The 24,748-nt window shown below is 38.3% G+C and overlaps 14 non-coding genes across 14 annotated transcripts; all 14 read right to left on the bottom strand.

The window, feature by feature from the left end:
• Positions 1 to 1,278: 1,278 nt before the first annotated feature.
• On the bottom strand, positions 1,279 to 1,351 carry TRNAR-UCG (transfer RNA arginine (anticodon UCG)). Its single transcript has one exon. It is a non-coding gene; the product is annotated as a tRNA-Arg (tRNA).
• Positions 1,352 to 5,187: 3,836 nt separating this feature from the next.
• Positions 5,188 to 5,260, bottom strand: TRNAR-CCU (transfer RNA arginine (anticodon CCU)). The gene has a single exon. It is a non-coding gene; the product is annotated as a tRNA-Arg (tRNA).
• Positions 5,261 to 9,248: 3,988 nt separating this feature from the next.
• TRNAQ-UUG (transfer RNA glutamine (anticodon UUG)) lies at positions 9,249 to 9,321 on the bottom strand. The gene has a single exon. It is a non-coding gene; the product is annotated as a tRNA-Gln (tRNA).
• Positions 9,322 to 12,432: 3,111 nt separating this feature from the next.
• TRNAR-UCG (transfer RNA arginine (anticodon UCG)) lies at positions 12,433 to 12,505 on the bottom strand. The gene has a single exon. It is a non-coding gene; the product is annotated as a tRNA-Arg (tRNA).
• A 645-nt stretch (positions 12,506 to 13,150) lies between these two features.
• TRNAR-CCU (transfer RNA arginine (anticodon CCU)) lies at positions 13,151 to 13,223 on the bottom strand. The gene has a single exon. It is a non-coding gene; the product is annotated as a tRNA-Arg (tRNA).
• Positions 13,224 to 14,020: 797 nt separating this feature from the next.
• TRNAR-UCG (transfer RNA arginine (anticodon UCG)) lies at positions 14,021 to 14,093 on the bottom strand. The gene has a single exon. It is a non-coding gene; the product is annotated as a tRNA-Arg (tRNA).
• Positions 14,094 to 16,409: 2,316 nt separating this feature from the next.
• Positions 16,410 to 16,482, bottom strand: TRNAR-UCG (transfer RNA arginine (anticodon UCG)). The gene has a single exon. It is a non-coding gene; the product is annotated as a tRNA-Arg (tRNA).
• Positions 16,483 to 18,000: 1,518 nt separating this feature from the next.
• On the bottom strand, positions 18,001 to 18,073 carry TRNAR-UCG (transfer RNA arginine (anticodon UCG)). Its single transcript has one exon. It is a non-coding gene; the product is annotated as a tRNA-Arg (tRNA).
• Positions 18,074 to 18,717: 644 nt separating this feature from the next.
• Positions 18,718 to 18,792, bottom strand: TRNAR-CCU (transfer RNA arginine (anticodon CCU)). The gene has a single exon. It is a non-coding gene; the product is annotated as a tRNA-Arg (tRNA).
• Positions 18,793 to 19,590: 798 nt separating this feature from the next.
• TRNAR-UCG (transfer RNA arginine (anticodon UCG)) lies at positions 19,591 to 19,663 on the bottom strand. The gene has a single exon. It is a non-coding gene; the product is annotated as a tRNA-Arg (tRNA).
• Positions 19,664 to 21,181: 1,518 nt separating this feature from the next.
• On the bottom strand, positions 21,182 to 21,254 carry TRNAR-UCG (transfer RNA arginine (anticodon UCG)). The gene has a single exon. It is a non-coding gene; the product is annotated as a tRNA-Arg (tRNA).
• A 645-nt stretch (positions 21,255 to 21,899) lies between these two features.
• TRNAR-CCU (transfer RNA arginine (anticodon CCU)) lies at positions 21,900 to 21,972 on the bottom strand. The gene has a single exon. It is a non-coding gene; the product is annotated as a tRNA-Arg (tRNA).
• A 797-nt stretch (positions 21,973 to 22,769) lies between these two features.
• TRNAR-UCG (transfer RNA arginine (anticodon UCG)) lies at positions 22,770 to 22,842 on the bottom strand. The gene has a single exon. It is a non-coding gene; the product is annotated as a tRNA-Arg (tRNA).
• A 1,523-nt stretch (positions 22,843 to 24,365) lies between these two features.
• Positions 24,366 to 24,438, bottom strand: TRNAR-UCG (transfer RNA arginine (anticodon UCG)). The gene has a single exon. It is a non-coding gene; the product is annotated as a tRNA-Arg (tRNA).
• Positions 24,439 to 24,748: the final 310 nt, after the last annotated feature.

Genomic DNA, 24,748 nt, shown 5'->3' with positions numbered 1-24,748 from the left:
TGTTTCCAGAAGTGGAGAGAAACTGTTTTGAAAGTAGTACAAACTGCTCCTTCCTGGATATTCCAATTTACACACACTCAAAGGTTGTATACGTTTCATGAATCCTGACTTGCCCTATTCAAGTGCCTGAAAGCCTTTCACCACCTCTAGAAACAACAGTTACACCAATCCAATTCAAATCATTTTTTCCAAAGGAATATCTTCTGCCGGGTCAAAAATGCATCTGACAAAGATAGGTGTTTCAAAAATCGACTTTGTAGTTTCAGAACATCAACATGACTCTGAAGAGTACAGAAGTAAAATGGTACCATTTCAAAGTTCCTAATACCTCATAAGCTTCTGAGAGGAAGCATGTAATAAATATATTTATTTTTCTGGAAAAGTAAGAGTGAACATTGGTTTGCACCTCAGATGGGATTCAAACCCACAATCCGTGGCTTAGGAGGCCAGTGCCTTATCCATTAGGCCACTGAGGCACAGATAAATGCCAGCAATCTAGAGGCATTATTTAAATGTATTCAATCGTCCAACACTTGTGTCTGCACACAGGATATTTCTCAGTTCTCTCCATAAGTAAACTTCCCATTTTCATCCTCTTCCATCCCCTACTTTAACACTCTGTTCTGTGCTATAAAGTAGACTCTGTATTTCTAGCAAGTGGAGAGAAATTGGAGGAGAACCATTTTCGAATCAAAACTTCTTCTTCCATGGATGCTTTTCTCAATAAACTGGGTTTTGACAGTGGTATCAAGCCGTCCTTGTCTTCAGCAGGACACAGAAACAGGCACCAAGTCTACTAACCAAGTTCAACCACACTCTGCAACTTAATAGACCAGTGCTTTACAAATTAGCCAACTGTGTCATCAGCAAAGGCAGCCAATGTGCCAATCCTTTATAATTCTTCTGTAGTACTTTTCTTTCTCGTAGGCAAAATTTGCAATTTAACTGCACAAATCATACAGATTTTACACTTGAAGCACTCCTTGAACACATACTTACACACCTTGCAGTTCATCTACACACACTTAAGCTAAAACCCATTCTGTAAAGGCAAAATTCTGCAAACCTAGTACATATTCAGTGCGTGTACATAGAAGCACTTTTAAATGCCACTTAAATGCACTAGATTTTAGACTGAAGATGCAATCTAAATGACTGTGCAGTATGTACTCCACTTTATTATTAATTAGGAAGGAGAACATGATGGCTATAAGAGTATTGGAAGAGCCTGCTTCCATTCTGAATGGAAACCTGAATTGTGTGACCATTGTCAAAAACCGACCACGAAGGGACTCGAACCCTCAATCTTCTGATCCGAAGTCAGACGCCTTATCCATTAGGCCACGTGGTCATGTGTCCTGCTGCGGTTATTTTTATACTGTAGGTGGTATGCAAGGTTGGAAAATATATTATTTATAGTTATTTAGGTTTACAAACCATTGTGGGTTTTTTCAGCTCCTTTCAATTAAATCACTTTTTTGGAATTTATATAATGAGAATGTCACCAGTACGATAAGCTATTGTTTTCTTTTTTGCATTTAAACCTCTTTCTTCATGAGATTAAAGCTCAGTTTATGCTTTATTTAGCTCTGGATGTTTCCAGAAGTGGAGAGAAACTGTTTTGAAAGTAGAACAAACTGCTCCTTCCTGGATATTTAAATTTACACACACTCAAAGGTTGTATACGTTTCATGAATCCTTACTTGCCCTATTTAAGTAGCTGAAAGCCTTTCACCACCTCTAGAAACAACAGTTACACCAATCCAATTCAAATAATTTTTTCCAAAGGATTATCTTCTGCCGGGTCAAAAATGCATCTGACAATGATAGGTGTTTCAAAAATCGACTTTGTAGTTTCAGAACATCAACATGACTCTGAAGAGTACAGAAGTAAAATGGTACCATTTCAAAGTTCCTAATACCTCATAATCATCTGAGAGGAAGCATGTAATAAATATATTTATTTTTCTGGAAAAGTAAGAGTCACCATTGGTTTGCACCTCAGATGGGTCTCGAACCCACAATCCATGGCTTAGGAGGCCAGTGCATTATCCATTAGGCCACTGAGGCACTGATAAATACCCGCAATCTAGAGGCATTATTTAAATGTATTCAATCGTCCAACACTGGTGTCTGCACACAGGACATTTCTCAGTTCTCTCCATAAGTAAACTTCCCATTTTCATCCTCTTCCATCCCCGACTTTAACACTCTATTCTGTGCTATAATGGATACTCTGCATTTGTAGCAAGTGGAGAGAAATTGGAGGAGAACCGTTTTCGAATCAACACTTCTTCTTCCATGGATGCTTTTCTCATTAAACAGGGCTTTGACAGTGGTATCAAGCCGTCCTTGTCTTCAGCAGGACACAGAAACAGGCACCAAGTCTACTAACCAAGTTCAACCACACTCTGCAACTTAATAGACAAGTGCTTTACAAATTAGCCATCTGTGTCATCAGCAAAGGCAGCCAATGTACCAATCCTTTATAATTCTTCTGTAGTACTTTTCTTTCTCATAGGCAAAATTAGCACTTTAACTGCACAAATCATACAGATTTTACACTTGAAGCACTCCATGAATTCATACTTACACACCTTGCAGTTCATCCACACACTCTTGAGCTAAAAACCCATTCTGTGAAGTCAAAATTCTGCAAACCTAGTACATATTCAGTGCGTGTACATAGAAGCACTTTTTAATGCCACTTAAATGCACTAGATTTTAGACTGAAGATGCAATCTAAATGACTGTGCAGTATGTACTCCACTTTTTTATTAATTAGGAATGAGAACATTATGGCTATAAGAGTATTTGAAGAGCCTGCTTCCATTCTGAATGGAAACCTGAATTGTGTGACCATTGTCAAAAACCGACCATGAAGGGACTCGAACCCTCTAGCTTCTGATCCGAAGTCAGACGCCTTATCCATTAGTCCACGCGGTCATGTGTCCTGCTGCTTTTATTTTTATACTGTAGGTGGTATGCAAGGTTGGAAAATATATTATTTATAGTTATTTAGGTTTACAAACCATTGTGGGTTTTTTTCAGCTCCTTTCAATTAAATCACTTTTTTGGAATTTATATAATGAGAATGTCACCAGTACGATAAGCTATTGTTTTCTTTTTTGCATTTAAACCTCTTTCTTCATGAGATTAAAGCTCAGTGTATGCTTTATTTAGCTCTGGATGTTTCCAGAAGTGGAGAGAAACTGTTTTGAAAGTAGAACAAACTGCTCCTTCCTGGATATTTAAATTTACACACACTCAAAGGTTGTATACGTTTCATGAATCCTGACTTGCCCTATTTAAGTAGCTGAAAGCCTTTCACCACCTCTAGAAACAACAGTTACACCAATCCAATTCAAATAATTTTTTCCAAAGGATTATCTTCTGCCGGGTCAAAAATGCATCTGACAAAGACAGGTGTTTCAAAAATCGACTTTGTAGTTTCAGAACATCAACATGACTCTGAAGAGTACAGAAGTAAAATGGTACCATTTCAAAGTTCCTAATACCTCATAATCATCTGAGAGGAAGCATGTAATAAATATATTTATTTTTCTGGAAAAGTAAGAGTGGACATTGGTTTGCACCGCAGATGGGACTCAAACCCACAATCCCTGGTTTAGGAGGCCAGTGCCTTATCCATTAGGCCACTGAGGCACAGATAAATACCAGCAATCTAGAGGCATTATTTAAATGTATTCAATCGTCCAACACTGGTGTCTGCACACAGGACATTTCTCAGTTCTCTCCATAAGTAAACTTCCCATTTTCATCCTCTTCCATCCCCGACTTTAACACTCTGTTCTGTGCTATAATGGATACTCTGCATTTGTAGCAAGTGGAGAGAAATTGGAGGAGAACCATTTTCGAATCAACACTTCTTCTTCCATGGATGCTTTTCTTAATAAACTGGGCTTTGACAGTGGTATCAAGACGTCCTTGTCTTCAGCAGGACACAGAAACAGGCACCAAGTCTACTAACCAAGTTCAACCACACTCTGCAACTTAATAGACCAGTGCTTTACAAATTAGACAACTGTGTCATCAGCAAAGGCAGCCAATGTGCCAATCCTTTATAATTCTTCTGTAGTACTTTTCTTTCTCGTAGGCAAAATTAGCACTTTAACTGCACAAATCATACAGATTTTACACTTGAAGCACTCCATGAACACATACTTACACACCTTGCAGTTCATCCACACACTCTTGAGCTAAAAACCCATTCTGTGAAGTCAAAATTCTGCAAACCTAGTACATATTCAGTGCGTGTACATAGAAGCACTTTTTAATGCCACTAAATTGCACTAGATTTTAGACTGAAGATGCAATCTAAATGACTGTGCAGTATGTACTCCACTTTATTATTAATTAGGAATGAGAACCTGATGGCTATAAGAGTATTGTAAGAGCCTGTTTCCATTCTGAATGGAAACCTGAAGTGTGTGACCATTGTCAAAATCCGACCACAAAGGGACTAGAACCCTCAATCTTCTGATCCAAAGTCAGATGCCTTATCCATTAGGCAACATGGTCATGTGTCCTGCTGTGTTTATTTTTATACTTTAGGTGGTATGCAAGGATGGAAAATATATTATTTATAGTTATTTAGGTTTACAAACCATTATGTTTTTTTTTTAGCTCCTTTCAATTAAATCACTTTTTTGGAATTTATATAATGAGAATGTCACCAGTACGATAAGCTATTGTTTTCTTTTTGCATTTAAACCTCTTTCTTCATGAGATTAAAGCTCAATGTATGCTTTTTATAGCTCTGGATGTTTCCCGAAGTGGAGAGAAACTGTTTTGAAAGTAGTACAAACTGCTCCTTCCTGGATATTCCAATTTACACACACTCAAAGGTTGTATACGTTTCATGAATCCTGACTTGCCCTATTCAAGTAGCTGAAAGCCTTTCACCACCTCTAGAAACAACAGTTACACCAATCCAATTCAAATAATTTTTTCCAAAGGAATATCTTCTGCCAGGTCAAAAATGCATCTGACAAAGATAAGTGTTTAAAAATCGACTTTGTAGTTTCAGAACATCAACATGACTCTGAAGACTATAGAAGTAAAACGGTACCATTTCAAAGTTCCTAATACCTCATAAGCTTCTGAGAGGAAGCATGTAATAAATATATTTATTTTTCTGGAAAAGTAAGAGTGGACATTGGTTTGCACCTCAGATGGGACTCGAACCCACAGTCCTTGGCTTAGGAGGCCAGTGCCTTATCCATTAGGCCACTGAGGCACAGATAAATACCAGCAATCTAGAGGCATTATTTAAATGTATTCAATCGTCCAACACTGGTGTCTGCACACAGGATATTTCTCAGTTCTCTCCATAAGTAAACTTCCCATTTTCATCCTCTTCCATCCCCGACTTTAACACTCTGTTCTGTGCCATAAAGGAGACTCTGTATTTCTAGCAAGTGGAGAGAAATTGGAGGAGAACCATTTTCGAATCAACACTTCTTATTCCATGGATGCTTTTCTCAATAAACTGGGCTTTGACAGTGGTATCAAGCCGTCCTTGTCTTCAGCAGGACACAGAAACAGGCACCAAGTCTACTAACCAAGTTCAACCACACTCTGCAACTTAATAGACCAGTGCTTTACAATTTAGCCAACTGTGTCATCAGCAAAGGCAGCCAATGTGCCAATCCTTTGTAATTCTTCTGTAGTACTTTTCTTTCTCGTAGGCAAAATGAGCACTTTAACTGCACAAATCATACAGATTTTACACTTGAAGCACTACATGAACACATACTTACACACCTTGCAGTTCATCTACACACACTTAAGCTAAAACCCATTCTGTAAAGGCAAAATTCTGCAAACCTAGTACATATTCAGTGCATGTACATAGAAGCACTTTTTAATGCCACTTAAATGCACTAGATTTTAGACTGAAGATGCAATCTAAATGACTGTGCAGTATGTACTCGACTTTATTATTAATTAGGAATGAGAACATGATGGCTATAAGAGTATTGGAATAGCCTGCTTCCATTCTGAATGGAAACCTGAATTGTGTGACCATTGTCAAAAACCGACCACGAAGGGACTCGAACCCTCAATCTTCTGATCTGAAGTCAGACACCTTATCCATTAGGGCACGCGGTCATGTGTCCTGCTGCGTTTATTTTTATACTGTAGGTGGTATGCAAGGTTGGAAAATGTATTATTGATAGTTATTTAGGTTTACAAACCATTGTTGGTTTTTTTCAGCTCCTTTCAATTAAATCACTTTTTTGGAATTTATATAATGAGAATGTCACCAGTACGATAAGCTATTGTTTTCTTTTTTGCATTTAAACCTCTTTCTTCATGAGATTAAAGCTCAATGTATGCTTTTTATAGCTCTGGATGTTTCCCGAAGTGGAGAGAAATTGTTTTGAAAGTAGTACAAACTGCTCCTTCCTGGATATTCCAATTTACACACACTCAAAGGTTGTATACGTTTCATGAATCCTGACTTGCCCTATTCAAGTAGCTGAAAGCCTTTCACCACCTCTAGAAACAACAGTTACACCGATCCAATTCAAATAATTTTTTCCAAAGGAATATCTTCTGCCGGGTCAAAAATGCATCTGACAAAGATAAGTGTTTAAAAATCGACTTTGTAGTTTCAGAACATCAACATGACTCTGAAGACTATAGAAGTAAAACGGTACCATTTCAAAGTTCCTAATACCTCATAAGCTTCTGAGAGGAAGCATGTAATAAATATATTTATTTTTCTGGAAAAGTAAGAGTGGACATTGGTTTGCACCTCAGATGGTACTCAAACCCACAATCCCTGGCTCAGGAGGCAAGTGCCTTATCCATTAGGCCACTGAGGCACAGATAAATACCTGCAATCTAGAGGCATTATTTAAATGTATTCAATCGCCCAACACTGGTGTCTGCACACAGGACATTTCTCAGTTCTCTCCATAAGTAAACTTCCCATTTTCATCCTCTTCCATCCCCGACTTTAACACTCTGTTCTGTGCTATAAAGTAGACTCTGTATTTCTAGCAAGTGGAGAGAAATTGGAGGAGAACCATTTTCGAATCAAAACTTCTTCTTCCATGGATGCTTTTCTCAATAAACTGGGTTTTGACAGTGGTATCAAGCCGTCCTTGTCTTCAGCAGGACACAGAAACAGGCACCAAGTCTACTAACCAAGTTCAACCACACTCTGCAACGTAATAGACCAGTGCTTTACAAATTAGCCAACTGTGTCATCAGCAAAGGCAGCCAATGTGCCAATCCTTTATAATTCTTCTGTAGTACTTTTCTTTCTCGTAGGCAAAATTTGCAATTTAACTGCACAAATCATACAGATTTTACACTTGAAGCACTCCTTGAACACATACTTACACACCTTGCAGTTCATCTACACACACTTAAGCTAAAACCCATTCTGTAAAGGCAAAATTCTGCAAACCTAGTACATATTCAGTGCGTGCACATAGAAGCACTTTTTAATGCCACTTAAATGCACTAGATTTTAGACTGAAGATGCAATCTAAATGACTGTGCAGTATGTACTCCACTTTATTATTAATTAGGAATGAGAACATGATGGCTATAAGAGTATTGGAAGAGCCTGCTTCCATTCTGAATGGAAACCTGAATTGTGTGACCATTGTCAAAAACCGACCACGAAGGGACTCGAACCCTCTAGCTTCTGATCCGAAGTCAGACGCCTTATCCATTAGTCCACGCGGTCATGTGTCCTGCTGCTTTTATTTTTATACTGTAGGTGGTATGCAAGGTTGGAAAATATATTATTTATAGTTATTTAGGTTTACAAACCATTGTGGGGTTTTTTCAGCTCCTTTCAATTAAATCACTTTTTTGGAATTTATATAATGAGAATGTCACCAGTACGATAAGCTATTGTTTTCTTTTTTGCATTTAAACCTCTTTCTTCATGAGATTAAAGCTCAGTTTATGCTTTATTTAGCTCTGGATGTTTCCAGAAGTGGAGAGAAACTGTTTTGAAAGTAGAACAAACTGCTCCTTCCTGGATATTTAAATTTACACACACTCAAAGGTTGTATACGTTTCATGAATCCTGACATGCCCTATTTAAGTAGCTGAAAGCCTTTCACCACCTCTAGAAACAACAGTTACACCAATCCAATTCAAATAATTTTTTCCAAAGGATTATCTTCTGCCGGGTCAAAAATGCATCTGACAAAGACAGGTGTTTCAAAAATCGACTTTGTAGTTTCAGAACATCAACATGACTCTGAAGAGTACAGAAGTAGAATGGTACCATTTCAAAGTTCCTAATACCTCATAATCATCTGAGAGGAAGCATGTAATAAATATATTTATTTTTCTGGAAAAGTAAGAGTGGACATTGGTTTGCACCGCAGATGGGACTCAAACCCACAATCCCTGGTTTAGGAGGCCAGTGCCTTATCCATTAGGCCACTGAGGCACAGATAAATACCAGCAATCTAGAGGCATTATTTAAATGTATTCAATCGTCCAACACTGGTGTCTGCACACAGGACATTTCTCAGTTCTCTCCATAAGTAAACTTCCCATTTTCATCCTCTTCCATCCCCGACTTTAACACTCTGTTCTGTGCTATAATGGATACTCTGCATTTGTAGCAAGTGGAGAGAAATTGGAGGAGAACCATTTTCGAATCAACACTTCTTCCATGGATGCTTTTCTTAATAAACTGGGTTTTGACAGTGGTATCAAGCCGTCCTTGTCTTCAGCAGGACACAGAAACAGGCACCAAGTCTACTAACCAAGTTCAACCACACTCTGCAACTTAATAGACCAGTGCTTTACAATTTAGCCAACTGTGTCATCAGCAAAGGCAGCCAATGTGCCAATCCTTTATAATTCTTCTGTAGTACTTTTCTTTCTCGTAGGCAAAATGAGCACTTTAACTGCACAAATCATACAGATTTTACACTTGAAGCACTACATGAACACATACTTACACACCTTGCAGTTCATCTACACACACTTAAGCTAAAACCCATTCTGTCAAGTCAAAATTCTGCAAACCTAGTACATATTCAGTGCATGTACATAGAAGCACTTTTTAATGCCACTTATTTGCACTAGATTTTAGACTGAAGATGCAATCTAAATGACTGTGCAGTATGTACTCGACTTTATTATTAATTAGGAATGAGAACATGATGGCTATAAGAGTATTGGAATAGCCTGCTTCCATTCTGAATGGAAACCCGAATTGTGTGACCATTGTCAAAAACCGACCACGAAGGGACTCGAACCCTCAATCTTCTGATCCAAAGTCAGACGCCTTATCCATTAGGCCTCGCGGTCATGTGTCCTGCTGCGTTTATTTTTATACTGTAGGTGGTATGCAAGGATGGAAAATATATTATTTATAGTTATTTAGGTTTACAAACCATTGTGGGTTTTTTTCAGCTCCTTTCAATTAAATCACTTTTTTGGAATTTATATAATGAGAATGTCACCAGTACGATAAGCTATTGTTTTCTTTTTTGCATTTAAACCTCTTTCTTCATGAGATTAAAGCTCAATGTATGCTTTTTATAGCTCTGGATGTTTCCTAAAGTGGAGAGAAACTGTTTTGAAAGTAGTACAAACTGCTCCTTCCTGGATATTCCAATTTACAAACACTCAAAGGTTGTATACGTTTCATGAATCCTGACTTGCCCTATTCAAGTAGCTGAAAGCCTTTCACCACCTCTAGAAACAACAGTTACACCAATCCAATTCAAATAATTTTTTCCAAAGGAATATCTTCTGCCGGGTCAAAAATGCATCTGACAAAGATAAGTGTTTAAAAATCGACTTTGTAGTTTCAGAACATCAACATGACTCTGAAGACTATAGAAGTAAAACGGTACCATTTCAAAGTTCCTAATACCTCATAAGCTTCTGAGAGGAAGCATGTAATAAATATATTTATTTTTCTGGAAAAGTAAGAGTGAACATTGGTTTGCACCTCAGATTGGACTCAAACCCACAATCCCTGGCTTAGGAGGCCAGTGCCTTATCCATTAGGCCACTGAGGTACAGATAAATGCCAGCAATCTAGAGGCATTATTTAAATGTATTCAATCGTCCAACACTGGTGTCTGCACACAGGATATTTCTCAGTTCTCTCCATAAGTAAACTTCCAATTTCATCCTCTTTCATCCCCGACTTTAACACTCTGTTCTGTGCTATAATGGATACTCTGTATTTCTAGCAAGTGGAGAGAAATTGGAGGAGAACCATTTTCGAATCAACACTTCTTCTTCCACGGATGCTTTTCTTAATAAACTGGGCTTTGACAGTGGTATCAAGCCGTCCTTGTCTTCTGCAGGACACAGAAACAGGCACCAAGTCTACAACCAAGTTCAACCACACTCTGCAACTTAATAGACCAGTGCTTTACAAATTAGCCAACTGTGTCATCAGCAAAGGCAGCCAATGTGCCAATCCTTTATAATTCTTCTGTAGTACTTTTCTTTCTCATAGGCAAAATTAGCACTTTAACTGCACAAATCATACAGATTTTACACTTGAAGCACTCCATGAACACATACTTACACACCTTGCAGTTCATCTACACACACTTAAGCTAAAAACCCATTCTGTCAAAATTCTGCAAACCTAGTACATATTCAGTGCATGTACATAGAAGAACTTTTTAATGCCACTAAATTGCACTAGATTTTAGACGGAAGATGCAATCTAAATGACTGTGCAGTATGTACTCCACTTTATTATTAATTAGGAATGAGAACCTGATGGCTATAAGAGTATTGGAAGAGCCTGTTTCCAATCTGAATGGAAACCTGAATTGTGTGACCATTGTCAAAAACCAACCAACAAGGGACTCGAACCCTCAATCTTCTAATCCGAAGTCAGATGCCTTATCCATTAGGCCACGCGGTCATGTGTCCTGCTGCGTTTATTTTTATACTGCAGGTGGTATGCAAGGTTGGAAAATGTATTATTTATAGTTATTTAGGTTTACAAACCATTGTTGGGTTTTTTCAGCTCCTTTCAATTAAATCACTTTTTGGGAATTTATATAATGAGAATGTCACCAGTACGATAAGCTATTGTTTTCTTTTTTGCATTTAAACGTCTTTCTTCATGAGATTAAAGCTCAAAGTATGCTTTATAAAGCTCTGGATGTTTCCAGAAGTGGAGAGAAACTGTTTTGAAAGTAGTACAAACTGCTCCTTCCTGGATATTCCAATTTACACACACTCAAAGGTTGTATACGTTTCATGAATCCTGACTTGCCCTATTCAAGTGCCTGAAAGCCTTTCACCACCTCTAGAAACAACAGTTACACCAATCCAATTCAAATCATTTTTTCCAAAGGAATATCTTCTGCCGGGTCAAAAATGCATCTGACAAAGATAGGTGTTTCAAAAATCGACTTTGTAGTTTCAGAACATCAACATGACTCTGAAGAGTACAGAAGTAAAATGGTACCATTTCAAAGTTCCTAATACCTCATAAGCTTCTGAGAGGAAGCATGTAATAAATATATTTATTTTTCTGGAAATGCAAGAGTGAACATTGGTTTGCACCTCAGATGGAATTCAAACCCACAATCCGTGGCTTAGGAGGCCAGTGCCTTATCCATTAGGCCACTGAGGCACAGATAAATGCCAGCAATCTAGAGGCATTATTTAAATGTATTCAATCGTCCAACACTGGTGTCTGCACACAGGATATTTCTCAGTTCTCTCCATAAGTAAACTTCCCATTTTCATCCTCTTCCATCCCCGACTTTAACACTCTGTTCTGTGCTATAAAGTAGACTCTGTATTTCTAGCAAGTGGAGAGAAATTGGAGGAGAACCATTTTCGAATCAAAACTTCTTCTTCCATGGATGCTTTTCTCAATAAACTGGGTTTTGACAGTGGTATCAAGCCGTCCTTGTCTTCAGCAGGACACAGAAACAGGCACCAAGTCTACTAACCAAGTTCAACCACACTCTGCAACTTAATAGACCAGTGCTTTACAAATTAGCCAACTGTGTCATCAGCAAAGGCAGCCAATGTGCCAATCCTTTATAATTCTTCTGTAGTACTTTTCTTTCTCGTAGGCATAATTTGCAATTTAACTGCACAAATCATACAGATTTTACACTTGAAGCACTCCTTGAACACATACTTACACACCTTGCAGTTCATCTACACACACTTAAGCTAAAAACCCATTCTGTCAAGTCAAAATTCTGCAAACCTAGTACATATTCAGTGCGTGTACATAGAAGCACTTTTTAATGCCACTTAAATGCACTAGATTTTAGACTGAAGATGCAATCTAAATGACTGTGCAGTATGTACTCCACTTTATTATTAATTAGGAATGAGAACATGATGGCTATAAGAGTATTGGAAGAGCCTGCTTCCATTCTGAATGGAAACCTGAATTGTGTGACCATTGTCAAAAACCGACCACGAAGGGACTCGAACCCTCAATCTTCTGATCCGAAGTCAGACGCCTTATCCATTAGGCCACGTGGTCATGTGTCCTGCTGTGGTTATTTTTATACTGTAGGTGGTATGCAAGGTTGGAAAATATATTATTTATAGTTATTTAGGTTTACAAACCATTGTGGGTTTTTTCAGCTCCTTTCAATTAAATCACTTTTTTGGAATTTATATAATGAGAATGTCACCAGTACGATAAGCTATTGTTTTCTTTTTTGCATTTAAACCTCTTTCTTCATGAGATTAAAGCTCAGTTTATGCTTTATTTAGCTCTGGATGTTTCCAGAAGTGGAGAGAAACTGTTTTGAAAGTAGAACAAACTGCTCCTTCCTGGATATTTAAATTTACACACACTCAAAGGTTGTATACGTTTCATGAATCCTGACTTGCCCTATTTAAGTAGCTGAAAGCCTTTCACCACCTCTAGAAACAACAGTTACACCAATCCAATTCAAATAATTTTTTCCAAAGGATTATCTTCTGCCGGGTCAAAAATGCATCTGACAAAGATAAGTGTTTAAAAATCGACTTTGTAGTTTCAGAACATCAACATGACTCTGAAGACTATAGAAGTAAAACGGTACCATTTCAAAGTTCCTAATACCTCATAAGCTTCTGAGAGGAAGCATGTAATAAATATATTTATTTTTCTGGAAAAGTAAGAGTGAACATTGGTTTGCACCTCAGATGGGACTCAAACCCACAATCCCTGGCTTAGGAGGCCAGTGCCTTATCCATTAGGCCACTGAGGTACAGATAAATGCCAGCAATCTAGAGGCATTTTTTAAATGTATTCAATCGTCCAACACTGGTGTCTGCACACAGGATATTTCTCAGTTCTCTCCATAAGTAAACTTCCCATTTTCATCCTCTTTCATCCCCGACTTTAACACTCTGTTCTGTGCTATAATGGATACTCTGTATTTCTAGCAAGTGGAGAGAAATTGGAGGAGAACCATTTTCGAATCAACACTTCTTCTTCCATGGATGCTTTTCTTAATAAACTGGGCTTTGACAGTGGTATCAAGCCGTCCTTGTCTTCTGCAGGACACAGAAACAGGCACCAAGTCTACAACCAAGTTCAACCACACTCTGCAACTTAATAGACCAGTGCTTTACAAATTAGCCAACTGTGTCATCAGCAAAGGCAGCCAATGTGCCAATCCTTTATAATTCTTCTGTAGTACTTTTCTTTCTCATAGGCAAAATTAGCACTTTAACTGCACAAATCATACAGATTTTACACTTGAAGCACTCCATGAACACATACTTACACACCTTGCAGTTCATCTACACACACTTAAGCTAAAAACCCATTCTGTCAAAATTCTGCAAACCTAGTACATATTCAGTGCATGTACATAGAAGAACTTTTTAATGCCACTAAATTGCACTAGATTTTAGACGGAAGATGCAATCTAAATGACTGTGCAGTATGTACTCCACTTTATTATTAATTAGGAATGAGAACCTGATGGCTATAAGAGTATTGGAAGAGCCTGTTTCCAATCTGAATGGAAACCTGAATTGTGTGACCATTGTCAAAAACCAACCACGAAGGGACTCGAACCCTCAATCTTCTAATCCGAAGTCAGATGCCTTATCCATTAGGCCACGCGGTCATGTGTCCTGCTGCGTTTATTTTTATACTGCAGGTGGTATGCAAGGTTGGAAAATGTATTATTTATAGTTATTTAGGTTTACAAACCATTGTTGGGTTTTTTCAGCTCCTTTCAATTAAATCACTTTTTGGGAATTTATATAATGAGAATGTCACCAGTACGATAAGCTATTGTTTTCTTTTTTGCATTTAAACGTCTTTCTTCATGAGATTAAAGCTCAAAGTATGCTTTATATTATGTTATGTTATACATTTATTTTTATAGCGCACGGCTACTCCAAAGGAGTGTCCCGGCGCTTTATCGAGGCAGCTCAAAATAAAAAACATAACACCATACAGCGAACAACTGAAACAAAGAAAAAACAGTAGAGATACTAAAGGTTAAAAAGCCAGGTCTTCAGGCTCTTCCTGAAGTGAAGCAGATTAGAGGAGGACCGTAGGGCCAAAGGCAGTGTGTTCCACAACTGAGGGGCCCTCAGACTAAAGGAGCGCCCCCCAGTGCGTGCCTTCCTAATTCGAGGAACAACGGCCAAGAACAGAGATTCCGAGCGCAAAGATCTGGCCGGGCGGTAAAAGGCGAGCCTGCGTTGAAGGTACTTCGCGCCCACGCCAAAAAGCGCTTTATGCGCCAACGTCAGAACTTTAAACTTAATCCGCTTCCGGATGGGCAGCCAATGGAGCGACTGCAACAAACCGGAGGCTCCTACTCGCCTATGAAGGCCGAAAATAGCGCGAGCTGCAACGTTCTGCACAACCTGCAGCCGCTGAACAAGATAGTCCGGCAGACCACTGTACAGGACATTAGCGTAGTCCAATCTGGAACCAACTAAGGCCTGCACAGTGATCTTTCTGTGCTCTTCTGAGAGCAGAGGCAAAAACTTCCGGAGCATCTTGAGTAGCCCAAAACAAGTGCCCGTTAGGCCACGAACATGTGGCACCAGTGTCAGGCTGTTGTCCTTCTTTACACCCAGATTCTTTGCCAGATTCTTTATAAAGCTTTATTCTTCTTTACACCCAGATTCTTTATAAAGCTCTGGATGTTTCCAGAAGTGGAGAGAAACTGTTTTGAAAGTAGTACAAACTGCTCCTTCCTGGATATTCCAATTTACACACACTCAAAGGTTGTATACGTTTCATGAATCCTGACTTGCCCTATTCAAGTGCCTGAAAGCCTTTCACCACCTCTAGAAACAACAGTTACACCAATCCAATTCAAATCATTTTTTCCAAAGGAATATCTTCTGCCGGGTCAAAAATGCATCTGACAAAGATAGGTGTTTCAAAAATCGACTTTGTAGTTTCAGAACATCAACATGACTCTGAAGAGTACAGAAGTAAAATGGTACCATTTCAAAGTTCCTAATACCTCATAAGCTTCTGAGAGGAAGCATGTAATAAATATATTTATTTTTCTGGAAAAGTAAGAGTGAACATTGGTTTGCACCTCAGATGGGATTCAAACCCACAATCCGTGGTTTAGGAGGCCAGTGCCTTATCCATTAGGCCACTGAGGCACAGATAAATGCCAGCAATCTAGAGGCATTATTTAAATGTATTCAATCGTCCAACACTGGTGTCTGCACACAGGATATTTCTCAGTTCTCTCCATAAGTAAACTTACCATTTTCATCCTCTTCCATCCCCGACTTTAACACTCTGTTCTGTGCTATAAAGTAGACTCTGTATTTCTAGCAAGTGGAGAGAAATTGGAGGAGAACCATTTTCGAATCAAAACTTCTTCTTCCATGGATGCTTTTCTCAATAAACTGGGTTTTGACAGTGGTATCAAGCCGTCCTTGTCTTCAGCAGGACACAGAAACAGGCACCAAGTCTACTAACCAAGTTCAACCACACTCTGCAACTTAATAGACCAGTGCTTTACAAATTAGCCAACTGTGTCATCAGCAAAGGCAGCCAATGTGCCAATCCTTTATAATTCTTCTGTAGTACTTTTCTTTCTCGTAGGCATAATTTGCAATTTAACTGCACAAATCATACAGATTTTACACTTGAAGCACTCCTTGAACACATACTTACACACCTTGCAGTTCATCTACACACACTTAAGCTAAAAACCCATTCTGTCAAGTCAAAATTCTGCAAACCTAGTACATATTCAGTGCGTGTACATAGAAGCACTTTTTAATGCCACTTAAATGCACTAGATTTTAGACTGAAGATGCAATCTAAATGACTGTGCAGTATGTACTCCACTTTATTATTAATTAGGAATGAGAACATGATGGCTATAAGAGTATCGGAAGAACCTGTTTCCATTCTGAATGGAAACCTGAATTGTGTGACCATTGTCAAAAACCGACCACGAAGGGACTCGAACCCTCAATCTTCTGATCCGAAGTCAGACGCCTTATCCATTAGGCCACGCGGTCATGTGTCCTGCTGCGTTTATTTTTATACTGTAGGTGGTATGCAAGGTTGGAAAATGTATTATTTATAGTTATTTAGGTTTACAAACCATTGTTGGGTTTTTTCAGCTCCTTTCAATTAAATCACTTTTTTGGAATTTATATAATGAGAATGTCACCAGTACGATAAGCTATTGTTTTCTTTTTTGCATTTAAACGTCTTTCTTCATGAGATTAAAGCTCAGAGTATGCTTTATAAAGCTCTGGATGTTTCCAGAAGTGAAGAGAAACTGTTTTGAAAGTAGTACAAACTGCTCCTTCCTGGATATTCCAATTTACACACACTCAAAGGTTGTATACGTTTCATGAATCCTGACTTGCCCTATTCAAGTGCCTGAAAGCCTTTCACCACCTCTAGAAACAACAGTTACACCAATCCAATTCAAATCATTTTTTCCAAAGGAATATCTTCTGCCGGGTCAAAAATGCATCTGACAAAGATAGGTGTTTCAAAAATCGACTTTGTAGTTTCAGAACATCAACATGACTCTGAAGAGTACAGAAGTAAAATGGTACCATTTCAAAGTTCCTAATACCTCATAAGCTTCTGAGATGAAGCATGTAATAAATATATTTATTTTTCTGGAAAAGTAAGAGTGAACATTGGTTTGCACCTCAGATGGGACTCAAACCCACAATCCGTGGCTTAGGAGGCCAGTGCCTTATCCATTAGGCCACTGAGGCACAGATAAATGCCAGTAATCTAGAGGCATTATTTAAATGTATTCAATCGTCCAACACTGGTGTCTGCACACAGGATATTTCTCAGTTCTCTCCATAAGTAAACTTCCCATTTTCATCCTCTTCCATCCCCGACTTTAACACTCTGTTCTGTGCTATAAAGGAGACTCTGTATTTCTAGCAAGTGGAAAGAAATTGGAGGAGAACCATTTTCGAATCAAAACTTCTTCTTCCATGGATGCTTTTCTCAATAAACTGGGTTTTGACAGTGGTATCAAGCCGTCCTTGTCTTCAGCAGGACACAGAAACAGGCACCAAGTCTACTAACCAAGTTCAACCACACTCTGCAACTTAATAGACCAGTGCTTTACAAATTAGCCAACTGTATCATCAGCAAAGGCAGCCAATGTGCCAATCCTTTATAACTCTTCTGTAGTACTTTTCTTTCTCGTAGGCAAAATTTGCAATTTAACTGCACATATCATACAGATTTTACACTTGAAGCACTCCATGAACACATACTTACTCACCTTGCAGTTCATCTACACACTTAAGCTAAAAAACCATTCTGTCAAGTCAAAATTCTGCAAACCTAGTACATATTCAGTGCGTGTACATAGAAGCACTTTTTAATGCCACTTAAATGCACTAGATTTTAGACTGAAGATGCAATCTAAATGACTGTGCAGTATGTACTCCACTTTATTATTAATTAGGAATGAGAACATGATGGCTATAAGAGTATTGGAAGAGCCTGCTTCCATTCTGAATGGAAACAATTGTGTGACCATTGTCAAAAACCGACCACGAAGGGACTCGAACCCTCAATCTTCTGATCCGAAGTCAGACGCCTTATCCATTAGGCCACGCGGTCATGTGTCCTGCTGCATTTATTTTTATACTGTAGGTGGTATGCAAGGTTGGAAAATATATTATTTATAGTTATTTAGGTTTACAAACCATTGTGGGTTTTTTCAGCTCCTTTCAATTAAATCACTTTTTTGGAATTTATATAATGAGAATGTCACCAGTACGATAAGCTATTGTTTTCTTTTTTGCATTTAAACCTCTTTCTTCATGAGATTAAAGCTCAGTTTATGCTTTATATAGCTCTGGATGTTTCCAGAAGTGGAGAGAAACTGTTTTGAAAATAGAACAAACTGCTCCTTCCTGGATATTCCAATTTACACACACTCAAAGGTTGTATACGTTTCATGAATCCCGACTTGCCCTATTTAAGTAGCTGAAAGCCTTTCACCACCTCTAGAAACAACAGTTACACCAATCCAATTCAAATAATTTTTTCCAAAGGAATATCTTCTGCCGGGTCAAAAATGCATCTGACAAAGATAGGTGTTTCAAAAATCGACTTTGTAGTTTCAGAACATCAACATGACTCTGAAGAGTACAGAAGTAAAATGGTACCATTTCAAAGTTCCTAATACCTCATAAACATCTGAGAGGAAGCATGTAATAAATATATTTATTTTTCTGGAAAAGTAAGAGTGGACATTGGTTTGCAACTCAGATGGGACTCAAACCCACAATCCCTGGCTTAGGAGGCCAGTGCCTTATCCATTAGGCCACTGAGGCACAGATAAATGCCAGCAATCTAGAGGCATTATTTAAATGTATTCAATCGTCCAACACTGGTGTCTGCACACAGGACATTTCTCAGTTCTCTCCATAAGTAAACTTCCCATTTTCATCCTCTTCCATCCCCGACTTTAACACTCTGTTCTGTGCTATAATGGATACTCTGCATTTGTAGCAAGTGGAGAGAAATTGGAGGAGAACCGTTTTCGAATCAACACTTCTTCTTCCATGGATGCTTTTCTCATTAAACAGGGCTTTGACAGTGGTATCAAGCCGCCCTTGTCTTCAGCAGGACACAGAAACAGGCACCAAGTCTACTAACCAAGTTCAACCACACTCTGCAACTTAATAGACCAGTGCTTTACAAATTAGCCATCTGTGTCATCAGCAAAGGCAGCCAATGTGCCAATCCTTTATAATTCTTCTGTAGTACTTTTCTTTCTCATAGGCAAAATTAGCACTTTAACTGCACAAATCATACAGATTTTACACTTGAAGCACTCCATGAACACATACTTACACACATTGCAGATCATCTACACACACTTAAGCTAAAAACCCATTCTGTCAAAATTCTGCAAACCTAGTACATATTCAGTGCATGTACATAGAAGCACTTTTTAATACCACTAAATTGCACTAGATTTTAGACTGAAGATGCAATCTAAATGACTGTGCAGTATGTACTCCACTTTATTATTAATTAGGAATGAGAACATGATGGCTATAAGAGTATCGGAAGAACCTGTTTCCATTCTGAATGGAAACCTGAATTGTGTGACCATTGTCAAAAACCGACCACGAAGGGACTCGAACCCTCAATCTTCTGATCCGAAGTCAGACGCCTTATCCATTAGGCCACGCGGTCATGTGTCCTGCTGCGTTTATTTTTATACTGTAGGTGGTATGCAAGGTTGGAAAATGTATTATTTATAGTTATTTAGGTTTACAAACCATTGTTGGTTTTTTTCAGCGCCTTTCAATTAAATCACTTTTTTGGAATTTATATAATGAGAATGTCACCAGTACGATAAGCTATTGTTTTCTTTTTTGCATTTAAACGTCTTTCTTCATGAGATTAAAGCTCAGAGTATGCTTTATAAAGCTCTGGATGTTTCCAGAAGTGGAGATAAACTGTTTTGAAAGTAGTACAAACTGCTCCTTCCTGGATATTCCAATTTACACACACGCAAAGGTTGTATACGTTTCATGAATCCTGACTTGCCCTATTCAAGTGCCTGAAAGCCTTTCACCACCTCTAGAAACAACAGTTACACCAATCCAATTCAAATCATTTTTTCCAAAGGAATATCTTCTGCCGGGTCAAAAATGCATCTGACAAAGATAGGTGTTTCAAAAATCGACTTTGTAGTTTCAGAACATCAACATGACTCTGAAGAGTACAGAAGTAAAATGGTACCATTTCAAAGTTCCTAATACCTCATAAGCTTCTGAGATGAAGCATGTAATAAATATATTTATTTTTCTGGAAAAGTAAGAGTGAACATTGGTTTGCACCTCAGATGGGACTCAAACCCACAATCCGTGGCTTAGGAGGCCAGTGCCTTATCCATTAGGCCACTGAGGCACAGATAAATGCCAGTAATCTAGAGGCATTATTTAAATGTGTTCAATCGTCCAACACTGGTGTCTGCACACAGGATATTTCTCAGTTCTCTCCATAAGTAAACTTCCCATTTTCATCCTCTTCCATCCCCGACTTTAACACTCTGTTCTGTGCTATAAAGGAGACTCTGTATTTCTAGCAAGTGGAAAGAAATTGGAGGAGAACCATTTTCGAATCAAAACTTCTTCTTCCATGGATGCTTTTCTCAATAAACTGGGTTTTGACAGTGGTATCAAGCCGTCCTTGTCTTCAGCAGGACACAGAAACAGGCACCAAGTCTACTAACCAAGTTCAACCACACTCTGCAACTTAATAGACCAGTGCTTTACAAATTAGCCAACTGTGTCATCAGCAAAGGCAGCCAATGTGCCAATCCTTTATAATTCTTCTGTAGTACTTTTCTTTCTCGTAGGCAAAATTTGCAATTTAACTGCACATATCATACAGATTTTACACTTGAAGCACTCCATGAACACATACTTACTCACCTTGCAGTTCATCTACACACTTAAGCTAAAAACCCATTCTGTCAAGTCAAAATTCTGCAAACCTAGTACATATTCAGTGCGTGTACATAGAAGCACTTTTTAATGCCACTTAAATGCACTAGATTTTAGACTGAAGATGCAATCTAAATGACTGTGCAGTATGTACTCCACTTTATTATTAATTAGGAATGAGAACATGATGGCTATAAGAGTATTGGAAGAGCCTGCTTCCATTCTGAATGGAAACAATTGTGTGACCATTGTCAAAAACCGACCACGAAGGGACTCGAACCCTCAATCTTCTGATCCGAAGTAAGACGCCTTATCCATTAGGCCACGCGGTCATGTGTCCTGCTGCGTTTATTTTTATACTGTAGGTGGTATGCATGGTTGGAAAATATATTATTTATAGTTATTTAGGTTTACAAACCATTGTGGGTTTTTTCAGCTCCTTTCAATTAAATCACTTTTTTGGAATTTATATAATGAGAATGTCACCAGTACGATAAGCTATTGTTTTCTTTTTTGCATTTAAACCTCTTTCTTCATGAGATTAAAGCTCAATGTATGCTTTTTATAGCTCTGGATGTTTCCTAAAGTGGAGAGAAACTGTTTTGAAAGTAGTACAAACTGCTCCTTCCTGGATATTCCAATTTACACACACTCAAAGGTTGTACACGTTTCATGAATCCTGACTTGCCCTATTCAAGTGCCTGAAAGCCTTTCACCACCTCTAGAAACAACAGTTACACCAATCCAATTCAAATAATTTTTTCCAAAGGAATATCTTCTGCCGGGTCAAAAATGCATCTGACAAAGATAAGTGTTTAAAAATCGACTTTGTAGTTTCAGAACATCAACATGACTCTGAAGACTATAGAAGTAAAACGGTACCATTTCAAAGTTCCTAATACCTCATAAGCTTCTGAGAGGAAGCATGTAATAAATATATTTATTTTTCTGGAAAAGTAAGAGTGAACATTGGTTTGCACCTCAGATGGGACTCAAACCCACAATCCCTGGCTTAGGAGGCCAGTGCCTTATCCATTAGGCCACTGAGGTACAGATAAATGCCAGCAATCTAGAGGCATTATTTAAATGTATTCAATCGTCCAACACTGGTGTCTGCACACAGGATATTTCTCAGTTCTCTCCATAAGTAAACTTCCCATTTTCATCCTCTTTCATCCCCGACTTTAACACTCTGTTCTGTGCTATAATGGATACTCTGTATTTCTAGCAAGTGGAGAGAAATTGGAGGAGAACCATTTTCGAATCAACACTTCTTCTTCCATGGATGCTTTTCTTAATAAACTGGGCTTTGACAGTGGTATCAAGCCGTCCTTGTCTTCTGCAGGACACAGAAACAGGCACCAAGTCTACAACCAAGTTCAACCACACTCTGCAACTTAATAGACCAGTGCTTTACAAATTAGCCAACTGTGCCATCAGCAAAGGCAGCCAATGTGCCAATCCTTTATAATTCTTCTGTAGTACTTTTCTTTCTCATAGGCAAAATTAGCACTTTAACTGCACAAATCATACAGATTGTACACTTGAAGCACTCCATGAACACATACTTACACACCTTGCAGTTCATCTACACACACTTAAGCTAAAAACCCATTCTGTCAAAATTCTGCAAACCTAGTACATATTCAGTGCATGTACATAGAAGAACTTTTTAATGCCACTAAATTGCACTAGATTTTAGACGGAAGATGCAATCTAAATGACTGTGCAGTATGTACTCCACTTTATTATTAATTAGGAATGAGAACCTGATGGCTATAAGAGTATTGGAAGAGCCTGTTTCCAATCTGAATGGAAACCTGAATTGTGTGACCATTGTCAAAAACCAACCACGAAGGGACTCGAACCCTCAATCTTCTAATCCGAAGTCAGATGCCTTATCCACTAGGCCACGCGGTCATGTGTCCTGCTGCGTTTATTTTTATACTGCAGGTGGTATGCAAGGTTGGAAAATGTATTATTTATAGTTATTTAGGTTTACAAACCATTGTTGGGTTTTTTCAGCTCCTTTCAATTAAATCACTTTTTGGGAATTTATATAATGAGAATGTCACCAGTACGATAAGCTATTGTTTTCTTTTTTGCATTTAAACGTCTTTCTTCATGAGATTAAAGCTCAAAGTATGCTTTATAAAGCTCTGGATGTTTCCAGAAGTGGAGAGAAACTGTTTTGAAAGTAGTACAAACTGCTCCTTCCTGGATATTCCAATTTACACACACTCAAAGGTTGTATACGTTTCATGAATCCTGACTTGCCCTATTCAAGTGCCTGAAAGCCTTTCACCACCTCTAGAAACAACAGTTACACCAATCGAATTCAAATCATTTTTTCCAAAGGAATATCTTCTGCCGGGTCAAAAATGCATCTGACAAAGATAGGTGTTTCAAAAATCGACTTTGTAGTTTCAGAACATCAACATGACTCTGAAGAGTACAGAAGTAAAATGGTACCATTTCAAAGTTCCTAATACCTCATAAGCTTCTGAGGGGAAGCATGTAATAAATATATTTATTTTTCTGGAAAAGTAAGAGTGAACATTGGTTTGCACCTCAGATGGGACTCAAACCCACAATCCGTGGCTTAGGAGGCCAGTGCCTTATCCATTAGGCCACTGAGGCACAGATAAATGCCAGCAATCTAGAGGCATTATTTAAATGTATTCAATCGTCCAACACTGGTGTCTGCACACAGGATATTTCTCAGTTCTCTCCATAAGTAAACTTCCCATTTTCATCCTCTTCCATCCCCGACTTTAACACTCTGTTCTGTGCTATAAAGGAGACTCTGTATTTCTAGCAAGTGGAGAGAAATTGGAGGAGAACCATTTTCGAATCAAAACTTCTTCTTCCATGGATGCTTTTCTCAATAAACTGGGTTTTGACAGTGGTATCAAGCCGTCCTTGTCTTCAGCAGGACACAGAAACAGGCACCAAGTCTACTAACCAAGTTCAACCACACTCTGCAACTTAATAGACCAGTGCTTTACAAATTAGCCAACTGTGTCATCAGCAAAGGCAGCCAATGTGCCAATCCTTTATAATTCTTCTGTAGTACTTTTCTTTCTCGTAGGCAAAATTTGCAATTTAACTGCACAAATCATACAGATTTTACACTTGAAGCACTCCTTGAACACATACTTACACACCTTGCAGTTCATCTACACACACTTAAGCTAAAAACCCATTCTGTCAAGTCAAAATTCTGCAAACCTAGTACATATTCAGTGCGTGTACATAGAAGCACTTTTTAATGCCACTTAAATGCACTAGATTTTAGACTGAAGATGCAATCTAAATGACTGTGCAGTATGTACTCCACTTTATTATTAATTAGGAATGAGAACATGATGGCTACAAGAGTATTGGAAGAGACTGCTTCCATTCTGAATGGAAACCTGAATTGTGTGACCATTGTCAAAAACCGACCACGAAGGGACTCGAACCCTCAATCTTCTGATCCGAAGTCAGACGCCTTATCCATTAGGACACGTGGTCATGTGTCCTGCTGCGGTTATTTTTATACTGTAGGTGGTATGCAAGGTTGGAAAATATATTATTTATAGTTATTTAGGTTTACAAACCATTGTGGGTTTTTTCAGCTCCTTTCAATTAAATCACTTTTTTGGAATTTATATAATGAGAATGTCACCAGTACGATAAGCTATTGTTTTCTTTTTCGCATTTAAACCTCTTTCTTCATGAGATTAAAGCTCAGTTTATGCTTTATTTAGCTCTGGATGTTTCCAGAAGTGGAGAGAAACTGTTTTGAAAGTAGAACAAACTGCTCCTTCCTGGATATTTAAAT

This window comes from Lissotriton helveticus, chromosome 5_1 (assembly GCF_964261635.1).
Source record: "Lissotriton helveticus chromosome 5_1, aLisHel1.1, whole genome shotgun sequence".
NCBI classification, from domain to species: Eukaryota; Metazoa; Chordata; class Amphibia; order Caudata; family Salamandridae; genus Lissotriton; species Lissotriton helveticus.
The sequence above is the reverse complement of the archived record's forward strand: the minus strand, read 5'-3'. Positions and strand labels throughout refer to the sequence as shown.